Source organism: Lactuca virosa, chromosome 1 (assembly GCF_052849685.1).
Source record: "Lactuca virosa cultivar CGN04683 chromosome 1, Lactuca_virosa_CGN04683_v6, whole genome shotgun sequence".
Lineage (NCBI taxonomy): Eukaryota > Viridiplantae > Streptophyta > Magnoliopsida > Asterales > Asteraceae > Lactuca > Lactuca virosa.
This window is the reverse complement of record NC_136426.1, coordinates 219,063,931-219,075,587: the sequence shown is the minus strand read 5'-3', so window position 1 is coordinate 219,075,587 and position 11,657 is coordinate 219,063,931.

The following is an 11,657-nucleotide window of genomic DNA, read 5'->3' as shown; positions in this document are numbered from 1 at the left end:
TTAATAGGTCATTTTAGTTGTTATTTCCGTTCCCTATGTTCGATACCCGACTCACCTGAACTATCCTATTAATCGATTAGGTACACTGTCTATCGCGTATTAGTCAGTCTAGATTATTGGGTTTTAAAACTATTACTTAAAATACGTATCAGTTGGCCATGTTAGTTCCAAAAGGAAACCTCAACATGTCACACAACTCCTCTATGGACAATCCAAGTTTTTCATATCAAAATCAGAGTGAACCGGTCATATGCACATGTTACCTAGTTGACTAACCTTAGTCAACTCTTAACTCAACGAAATTCCATTTTACTTCAATATGTCAGTTTACAACGTACACTGGATCATTTCTCTTCTAATAGTTTAGAATGTAGTGGTTGGAGGAACGTCAGGAAGAGCTTTATCAAAGGTATGATCATTCTTTTCGTTTATGAGAACTATTCCCAAACTACGAATTCGGACAAGATTAATCACCCTAATAGCTTATCTTTTTAGAGGTTTTGAAGCAGTAAATGTAAATGGATAAGATTGCTAACATCATTCAATGTCAATTTCCATCAAAGTTTGTTTTATTAATCCTTAGAAAATAGTTACCTAAAATAAAATTATTTAACAAGGATAGGATCCATATTTGGCTCCATGATGTGTAAACGGTCATCATAAACACACCATAAAGTTATTTAGGTAAGCAATACTATTTTCCAATTTCAATCGCTATGAAATTACTAGATCTTTAAGATTCATTGACTGTCAATGACATGTTAATCTTAAATTATGCTCATCTCAAATTTTATGACGGGGTCGTCGTGGGTCATAGAACAAATGGTGAACCAACCATGAAAATATAGGTAGTCCCCGACTCAAGAAACACTTGAGATTTGCGAGTTCCACATAGTTCTCAACTATACTCTCAGATTGATGTGTCAGTTAACCACACGAACATCATCAACAGATTTAAAGAAAATATGCATTCTTCATGGGTAACATATGATTTACGTTTTTCATAAAACGAGATTTCGTTTTGTACTCATAAGTTAATACTGTTAACTTGAACATTATCCTATCAAACCCATTCGGTAACTCCACTCTCAAATCGCAAAGAGGTGGTGAGGGTGTTAAGCTTAAAGTGCTTTTAAAAGTCGACCTCATTCGAAATCAAAGAGATTTCCTTAAATCTCTCTTATATCATTAAAGTGTGTGAGCCTAGTCATGATAAGACAGATAATGTCAATATTTAAACATGCGGGGACACATGTTATAAATGTCTTATAAATATGATAGATACTATTCTAGTACATATATATACATGGGTAAATTTAAACTCTTTTAAATTTAAGTGTTTAATATAAATTCTAATCAAAATGAGAGGACGCATTATAATAATTTGATATTAGTTTAATATTCAATTTTAAAATCTCTATTTAAACAATATTAAAATTAATTTAAATATTCAAATTTAAATTCTCTATTTAAATAATATTTAAATTAATACACATATAAATATTCAAATTTAAAATCTCTATTTGAAGAATATTTATATAAGGTAAATATTAAGATAATCAGTATTAGGTAATATTGTTATATTATATAAGGCAATTATCTAAAAATTGAATTTATTTTCTATCTGAAAACAATAAGGAAAGCCAAAACATGGGAAACCCTAGCTGATATGTGGCGGGACGTGGCACCCAACGACTCCAGGTTTTTTCAGTTCGTTTCTTATATCAAAATTTTCAAACAAGATAATTCAAATTAGTTTGAATCAAAGATAATAGTGCAACTAATCATGAACTAAGGCTCTGATATCACTGTTATGTTTCCTATGCATCTAAACACACAATCATGCGCGACGGAAACATAACAGTAATCCTGTGTGTTCATGCACTCTAAGGATCTAAGTTTCATGTTATTACTGCTACTCTACTAAAACATAAAGAATGGTCAATTGCACGAACCCTAAGAGGGTTAGAAATCGTCACATATAGATGGGTGAGGAGAATTGGCGAATTTGTCTAGCTAAGGTGCAAGAAATTATGAGATGGGATAATGCTATAAAAGCCCTTAAGTTTTCATAAAATATTCGGTTTTACCCTTTGATGACTTTTAGGTTTATTAAAGCCGAAATCTTTGTTTAATTTGTACACTAATACCCTTTTAGCAGGTTACCTACCAATTACCCGATTACCTTGCTGCCAACACGCCACGTGTAAGCTGATCGGACATTTAAAGCTGACATGGACGATGAATTTCCCTTTGTTTAAAAATGCAATAAAAGGAAGAAGGGATAGGTAATGGGAATCGAACTTGGCACAACTTCCTCACAAACCTGCCGCTTTCCCACTAAGCTATAACTGATTTTGTGCCCGTTCACCTGAAATCTTTTACTTTATCTGTTATTATTGTTATTATTATTATTATTATTATTATTAGACAAAATTGCAAGAATCGTCCCTGTGGTATGTCTAAAAATGCTACTTTGGGCCAAACAGGTTTGGACTAGCACCAATAGTCCAAAAGTTATCATTTTGTTGTGCTTTTGGTCCAAAACAGTTTAAAAAATCTAAAAATGACGGATTTGCCCTTTTCCATTTGTTTTTTGCTTTTCTTTTTGTTATTTAATTATTCTATAACTAAAAAATATAAAAAATAAAAGAAAATATTTCTCTCTCTCTCTCAAGATAACAGCCAACATACCCTCTCTTCCATCATCTTTCTCACCGAGCTCTCCATCAAAAACACATCAGAATCTCTGCTATTTTTCCTCCAAATCAAAACCCACTTCCATATTCATCCATTTCCCCTAAGAACAAGAACAAAATAACTCAAAGTGAAAAACCCTACAAGTTGAAGCAGAAAAAGATGAATCAATCATCGACCCAATTCATCAATTCTTCAAATTACAAACATCTTCTCAATACCCAGACCCTCACCTCGAAGGAAAATTCACTCTCCAGAAAAACCGTCGCTCTTCCTAGCACCTTTCGTCCTTTCCCCTACCATCACTAACACTAAACTCGAACAACCTGAATCTGAAATAGAACAACACGAAACCTTAATTATCAATATTGCAGAATCTGAAACCGAATATGAAGGATATGAAGAATATGAAGAAAGCTTTGGCGGGTTCTGTTGATTCGTTCCACATCAACAATCAACAACGGTGGTTCCATAACAGCAGCGTCGGTGGTGGCAGGGGTTGCTCCAACGGCTTCTGTTGCTTTGTTCCATGTTGTTCCAACGAGCTCAACGAGAGGGAGAGCAGGGAGGTGAGAGCTTTCAAAATAGAAATTTGGGTTTGATTTTATAGATGAAACTTTTGTTCACACCTTCTTTGATTTGCCCATTGCAGATGAATATTAAGAAAGTTGGGTTTGATTTTATAGATGAAGGTGAAGAAATCTAGGTCAAAATAGAAATTTGGGTTCGATTAGGGAAGAGAGATTGGCATGAAGGAAAGAGATGGGGAGGTGGCGAGAGGGTGGTTTACAGTGACATGAAAGATGGTGATCAACAAGAAATCAAGAACAGAAGGGAGGAGTTGTGAGTGGTTTATAGTGACGCTACCTTACTGGTGGTTGTGGATGGCAATTCGGTGGCTGTGGGCGGCGACCGGCAACGATGAACTTGTCTTCTTAAGTAACATCTTGTGCTTCATCAAGATGGTTGTTGGAGTAATGGAGTTCCATCAGTGTGTGTATGTGTGTATTTTGGGGAAGAACACAATGACGTAAGAGATAGAGAGAGAGAGAGAAATATTTTCTTTTATTTTTTATATTTTTTAGTTATAAAATAATTGAATAACAAAAAGAAAAGCAAAAAACAAATGGAAAAGGGCAAATCCGTCATTTTTAGATTTTTTAAACTGTTTTGGACCAAAACCGCAACAAAATGATAACTTTTAGACTATTGGTGCTAGTCCAAACTTGTTTCGCCCAAAGTAGCATTTTTGGACATACCACAGGGACCATTCTTGCAATTTTGTCTTATTATTATTATTATTATTATTATTATTATTATTATTATTATTATTATTATTATTAAAGATATAAATAGATTTTTAAAGATAAAAAAATATGTCTTTTATTTTAAAGGTATTTATACGTGCTAATGTATATATTATAAACTTTCTAAAACGTAAGTAGTTTATTTATTTGTAAAATTAAGTATAAAAATGTTTTTAAACGTATAAAAATGTATAAAAAAAGTTTAAAATTCGGAATAATAATAATAATAATAATAATTGTATTTATATTCTTTCAGTGAATACAATATATATAGCATTGGATCCCTTCCTTAAATTTGTCTCTCATCTTGTGTGTGAGATGGAAGCCAAATTAGAATATCACCTCCTATCTCATTTGGGATGAAGTGAATTTGTCCAACTCTATTTCTTTAAGGGTTTTGGAACATTCCAATTAACCAATTATTGATTAATTAATATTAAACCTTTTTAATTAATTAAAACTATTTAATTAATTTTCAAAATAATTTCTAATTGGTTTCTAATTAATTATTAAAACATAATAATTAATAAACTAATTTCTCTTTTGTTTATTTTATTCAATTTGGGTCGTGAAAGCAACCCAAAATGACCTTGTTACTATTAAAAATATTTCACCCAAAATGATCTTGAACATTCTTTTCAACAATATAAATTTAATGATCACAAAGTTTTGCATCGTCTTGGGTTTTGCAAGAATATTTGTACCTGATGAGGCTAAAAAAGTGTGTCAATTTGTTGGAGGTTTACGGTGGAACTATAAGCGTTACTTTCGTAGAACCTTCCTATCATGTGCTTTTGGAGAGCCACATAGAGATAAATGAATGCCATGAGATACATACATAATCATGATTATTTGCATGGTATAGGTTTTGTGAAGGATGCATAATTTTTAACCATGTGGAGATGTACGGAGATAAGAGATGCATTGGGACTAGTGTTGCGCAAGGCATGTGTCCATATCATACAACACATTATTGTTATACATCGTCAGTTTTAAATATTAAAGCTATATTTTATATTCGGTGTATTTTGAAGTTAAATCTAATGTTTCACGTGAAGAGCTTTTATAAGATTTAAAGAGAAGATGGGCTTTAGAGTTCTTTATGTATTGATTTTATATGATGGTTGGCTAAAGCTACTTTCTCCGTACTATTTTTTTCGATATGCCACTTAGATGACAAGTGTCCGTGAGAGTATGTGAGATTAATAAAGATCGTTAGTTACTTAGAAAACAAACCGAGATGGCCGTGGGATAGTAGACATATTAGTTCTAGCTAGTTTGCTTTTTATATTGATCACATATCACTACAATAAATGAGAGTATTAGGCTAAGGGCTATGGTCACACTCAACCTACTCAAAAAGTGAAGTCACATCAGCGCAACATCACCTCCACTACAAACTCACTACCAACCCACTAACCCTTGGAAATGGTTACCACTCCACATCATTTTTTTTTACAATATTTGATTAAATTAAAAAAAGTAATTCAAATAAAACACACATTAAAAACACTAAATTAAAACACATTGCATTAATTTTAAAACACACAAAATCAAATCCTAAAATATTTAAAAAAACAACAAAAACACACAACATAACAACTAAAACATAAATATTAGAACCTAATCCTCATACTTAGCACGAACACGTTGTTGGATTTTGAGAAATGTCGCGAGATTTTCGGGGTCGAGATCCGGTAGGGGCTTCGAGTTTATGATTTGAAGATCGGTAAGAGCGATTTTTTGGCGACGAGATTCCTCCGTGGATTCGTATTTTCTTTCTAGAAAACATAAAGTTTTATCTATGGATTCCAGAAGCCGGTCATCGCTAGTTGCGGTTGCTTTCTCGCTTGAAGACGCCGCCCGTTTTGCTTTGTCCCTTCCCGGTGGTCGACGGAGTTGGACTTCAGGTGGACCCTCTCCCTCAGCAACATCGACGTCATCATTGAGGTCTAGCCCAAAACCCGCGTCCGATTCAGAAGTTCTTGTTCTTTTGTTGGAGCCGGTGGTCGAGTCTGAATGCGATGTCTCTAGATTAAGGACTCATTTTGGACCTTGACGGCACACTTCCCACGCTTTTTGGTGACCAAATGGTTTACCGTTGTTGGTCACTATGAATTGATAGCACGCGGTTGATAAAATGTTGAAATCGTTGGAACCACTTTTATGCATATTTTTTAGTTTTTAAAATGTGTCATTAAACTTTGTGCATATCGCGTGAAGATCACGCCATTTTCCGTTGACCGTGTCGTAGGACTGATCCGTTTTCCTTCCAAGAAGCGCGTGAAAGTGGTCCAAAACACGATTCCAAAAACTTTCTCCAGATTGTGCGTTGCCTCTCCTCGAGTCACAGGATATGAAAATCCAAGCTTTTGCTAAAGCTTCTTCTTCTTCTTCGTTCCAAGTCGTTGCTTTCTTTTTCCCTTTTCCTTTTGGTTGCCTTCTTCGAGATGGTTGTGGTGTTTCTTGGACCATTTCATCGTCGTTGTCGAGGTTGACGGTTTGGGATTGAGTTAATGGAACTTGAGATGATTGTGTTTGGAGTTGTGGAGAAACTTGTTGTTGAAAACCTTGGAATTGGGGAATGAATTGAGGTTGAGTGAATTGTTGTTTTGGTCGTTGTTGTTTGAAGAATTGTGGGTTGTATGGAAGGTTAGTGAATAAATGTTGTTGTTGGATTGGAGAATTCAACAATTGCATATATGATTGATAATCACTTGGAGTGTTTGGGGTGTTTGGAGTGGGTGGAGTATTTTGGTTTGGATCCATTTTTTGGAAGAAAAGTGAAAGAAAGTAGGAGTATTTTTTTGATTTGGAAGTGTAAAATGAAGAGTGAAAGTGTAGTGTATATATATATATATATATATATATATATATATATATATATATATATATATATATATATATATATATAGATAAAAGATGTTATTTAAATTTAAAATTTAGATTAATTTTTTTTGTTTGAAATGCAAATGGTCAAAAAAAGAAACGTTACACTCTCTCTCTCTCCCTTTCATTCGTTGTCTTCGTCCGTGATACGCACCACGCTGCAAGGCACCTACGCGCACCTGGGGCGGTATTCACGCGTAGGTGACCTTGCCACGTAGGCCCCACGCATAGCCACCATAACCCGATATCGTATAGCCTTACTTGCGGGCGTCGCCGCTAAAAGTGGCGTTTGTGGCCGCTAATACTTTTAGCAACAACGCGTCGTCGCTAAAAGGTCACGGCTGATGCTTCGTCGCTAATACTCCATATGTCGCCGCTAATAAGCGGGTGTCGCCGCTAAAGGACTATCGTCGTTAATAACCAAGTGTCTCCACTAAATGTGTCGCCGGTATTGGTATTTTTCATTTTTGTTTTGTATTTCACATTAAAATTGAAAAGAACTGTATAAAAAGTATAAAAACTGTTATGATATTAATCAATCTAATACAACATCCTTCCATTCCAAAATATTAATCAAATATTCATTCAAAATACTCATCCAATTTAACGTAATGTAAAATATCCAAAATACTAGTCTAAAATACTTACACAAACAAAACATTACAAAAATCCTACAAGTAATTACTCGTCATCATCGATCTCCTCGTTTCCTCCGGTTTCATTTCGTTGTGGCAACGAACGAAACCAATCTTCAAGTGCGGCACTACATGCCGGATCTTTTAATATTGTTTGAAGCATGTCCAACTACAAAGAAAACAACATAGTCTTATAAGTCAAACCAACATTATAACATTATAACATTCTATACACAAGCAAAGTACAAAATATAGCATTCTACTATAACTAAACTTAGGAAAATATAAGCAAAGTACAAAATATATTACCAAATAGACTTAAACATACATGCTACACATATTGCATATAACACATTATAGCATTGCATTTTTTTCCCATTATAGCATTATACTGTCATAAACTAACAATTACCAAACTAGAAAATACCAATATATCAAACTATAACCAAACTAACAATTACCAACATATAAACTATTACCAAACTAACAATTACCAACATTTGAAACTATTACTAAACTAACAATTACCAACATTTGAAACAATTATCAAAATTAAATAGTCTTGTTACCTGTGATTGTAGCGGTGGTTGTGTCAGTGGTCTTTCCTGATCGTACATCGACACAACCGTAGAAGGTTTATGTCTGATGCCTCTGATATGGCCTCGTAGAACACCCAATGTTCTTTCAAAACAATTTTGTATATATCCTTTGGTGTTAGACCGTTGGCTTCAGAAGAAGCTTGAGTTTGTTGATTGATCTCATGGAGTAAAACATTCTGTATTTTGAAAAAATGATAAGCATCATAAAAATTAGATTACTAAATACCCCTTGACGATATAAACACTTATATGTAAACACAAATTAACCGCTTACGTATTGTTGCTCGACTGTAGGACTACTAAATACCCCTTGACGATCAATATTAGCCTTACAAAATGCTTCGGTTCGAGTAATGTCATATTTAACATTAAAATATAGATTAATTATAATTTAAATAAACAGTTAAATATATCATAACTTACTTCTTTGAACTGAGCATTGCTATACGAGTATGATCCCCCTCTGTTTACAACTTGTTCTTGTGCACGGATTCCTTTGTTGACATCGAATGCTTTAAAAATTCGGGTGTTTGAAAATTTTCGACTGCTTGCGCCTAATTTTCATGGGAGATACCCTCGGGGGGGGGGGGGGGGGTGGCTAATGCCCTTGTGATATCTGCAAGCCCCCCGACATTTTAAAAATAAGTATGCGCTTTATTTTTCCCTCCTCTATAAACTTTTTATATAGTCGCATCAATGCTCCATAAGAACTGAGCACACTCGGGATCCAAGTTAGCCTTATCCAAATCAAACTTATTTTACATATACAAAAAAGTTAGTTAATACCAATCACAACTAAACTAAAAATATTATCCAAGTTACCTTTAGATGCACGACTGTGGCAATCCTTAATGCGGGGGAACATTGTCCTAACCAGACACGCTCAAAGGGATGTTCATCCACATATACCTCCCAATCTCATGGGTAAACCAATTACCGCGCTTCCCGACAGGGGAATAAGTAACACCTCGACTCTCAGGTATAAACTTTACAACTTTATTTTCATATTTGAAAGGTCTACACAACGAGTTGGATGCCCTGACTCGTCGAGTAAGAACGTTTTGGCCACGTGTTTAAGTGACCAACTCGACGAGTCGGAGGACACGACTCGACGAGTTGGAGCTGGAGGATGAAACCCTAATTTCCGGGGTTTTGCACCCTATTTAAAGGATCATTTGCCCCCTTAGCCTCCCCTTACAGCCCCTTGTGAGCCCAGAAACCCTAAATTGCCGTTTTTCTCTCTTTTTGTGTGATATTAAGCCTTGAGGTGGATTGTGGAAGGAAGATCTTGAAGTACTCAAGCTTGGAACAAGAGGAAGGCTGTAGATCCGAGTCCTACTTCATCTTAGCATCGTTTTTGAGGTAACAAGTTGTTACCTTGACCTTTTTCTATCTAGATCTATTCATTTGTGAGACTAGGGCCATTTTAGCAATATTGATATGTTATTTCGAGTATTGGGTGTGATCTGAAGTTGCAACTTCAGATCTAGGTTTATCTTGGTCTCTAAGATCATAAAGTTTCAGCCTTTAGTGCCCTAGGAGGTTAGATCTACTGATTGGAGTGTTGGAATTGCTTAGAATCACTTGGACATGGGATGGACCGCATGAACTCGACGAGTTGGATAAGGAACTCGACGAGTTAGGAAGGGCTTTTTCCGTTGTTTGGTTTCTGCATGGACTCGGCAAGTCAGCAGAGGACTCGACGAGTCAGTTAGGGTTTTCCCCGACTTCTGGACACGCATAGACTCAACGATTTGGTCGGAAACTCGGCGAGTCAGTGAGGGTTTTATGACCTTCTGAACTCTTAGGGAACTCGACGAGTTGCTAGATGCACTCGACGAGTTGGGTCAACATGGATTGTTGACCTTGAACGTTGACTTTGACTTTGACCAAGGATGGACTAGTTGACTTTTGGGGGTGTTTTGGTAAATTGGAAATTTATGGAATGGTTTTACGGTAAATATAGGTGGTGGAGTCCGTGACGGTGATTCGAGAGTTTGAGCTTATCACTTCAGTACGACACTTGCGATGTGAGTTCTCCTCACAATATCAACAGGGTCTAAGGCACCAATGACGGCCCTTTTCGGATTTGTATCCGGGTTTATTACACGTTATGCTTTATGATATATATATATATATATATATATATATATATATATATATATATATATATATCCTGGTTATAGGATGGTTGCTATGTTAGAGATCGGGTAGATCAGTATCCTGGTTATAGGATGGTTGCTATGTTAGAGATCGGTTAGATCAGTATCCTGGTTATAGGATGGTTGCTATGTTAGAGATAGGTTAGATCAGTATCCTGGTTATAGGATGGTTGTTATGTTAGTGATCGGTTAGATCGGTATCTTGGTTATAGGATGGTTGCCATGATTAGTGATCTGTTAGATCTGCATGTTTACTTGTTTATTTGTATGTGCACATGTTTGTTGGATTGGAGAAAGGGTTGAGGCAGGTCCTGCTGTGTGTAGTAGGCCAAGACACGCTGGGCAGACCGGGTAGACTGCACGCCCGGGCCGGGCAAATCTAGTCAGGCCGAAGGCCCAATGAGCGGTCCGGATAGGCTGAAGGCCCCGAGGAGGGTGGTCCAGACGTGCCGAGGGCTCGGAGAGCGGTCCAGATAGATTGAGGACTGGGAGTCGGTCCAGTCAGACTGATGCCTCATTATGCATGTTGTTTGCTTATATGTTTATATGATATGGTTATATTTGTATGACATTGGTATTTTGGGGGTAACTTACTAAGCCTTCGAGCTTACATTTATCGATTATTGTTTCAGGTACTTCTGATGATCGCGGGAAGGCGAAGGCGTGATCGTACAGCTCCTCATATTTCATGTTTTTATGATTTGATTCTAGGATACTCTGACATTATACTATTTTGGAAACATGTTTTATAATAATCTTGGTTTTAAAAATGTTTTAAAAAGTTTAAATTTGGCATGATTTTTATGGATGTTACAGAATATGTGAGCTCCTTGTCAAAATTCAAATCCACGAGCTTTCCCTTTTTTGCACGTATTAGCTTTGATAGTTGAATGTTTTTTGATAGACCTCTTTTTTTTAGGAAGCTCAGCTGAAAAATATAATTAAAAATATTAGTCACGATAGCTTTTAATAAATGAATAAAAGTAGCTAATAAATATATCATAATAAGACTTACCATCATGTTCGTGTTGTCCACGACCAAACTCAACTGGAGGTGGTGGATCCCCAGCTCCATCACCTCCACGTCCTAGGCCCATAACATCTGCCATCATGTAGAAGAGAATTGTCCAACTAAACCTCATATATAGCCTGCAAAATTACAAGATGTACAATATAGAAACACAATATGAATAATAGTTAGCCTGCAAAATTACAATATGAATAAAAGTTACACATATTGCATATACAAAAATAATACATTTCTATTATAGCATCCTACTTTTTTTTTGTTTTTTTTTTCATTTTTTTCATTATAGCATTGTAGTTTCCAAATTGCATACAAATACATATACAAAAATAATACTTTCC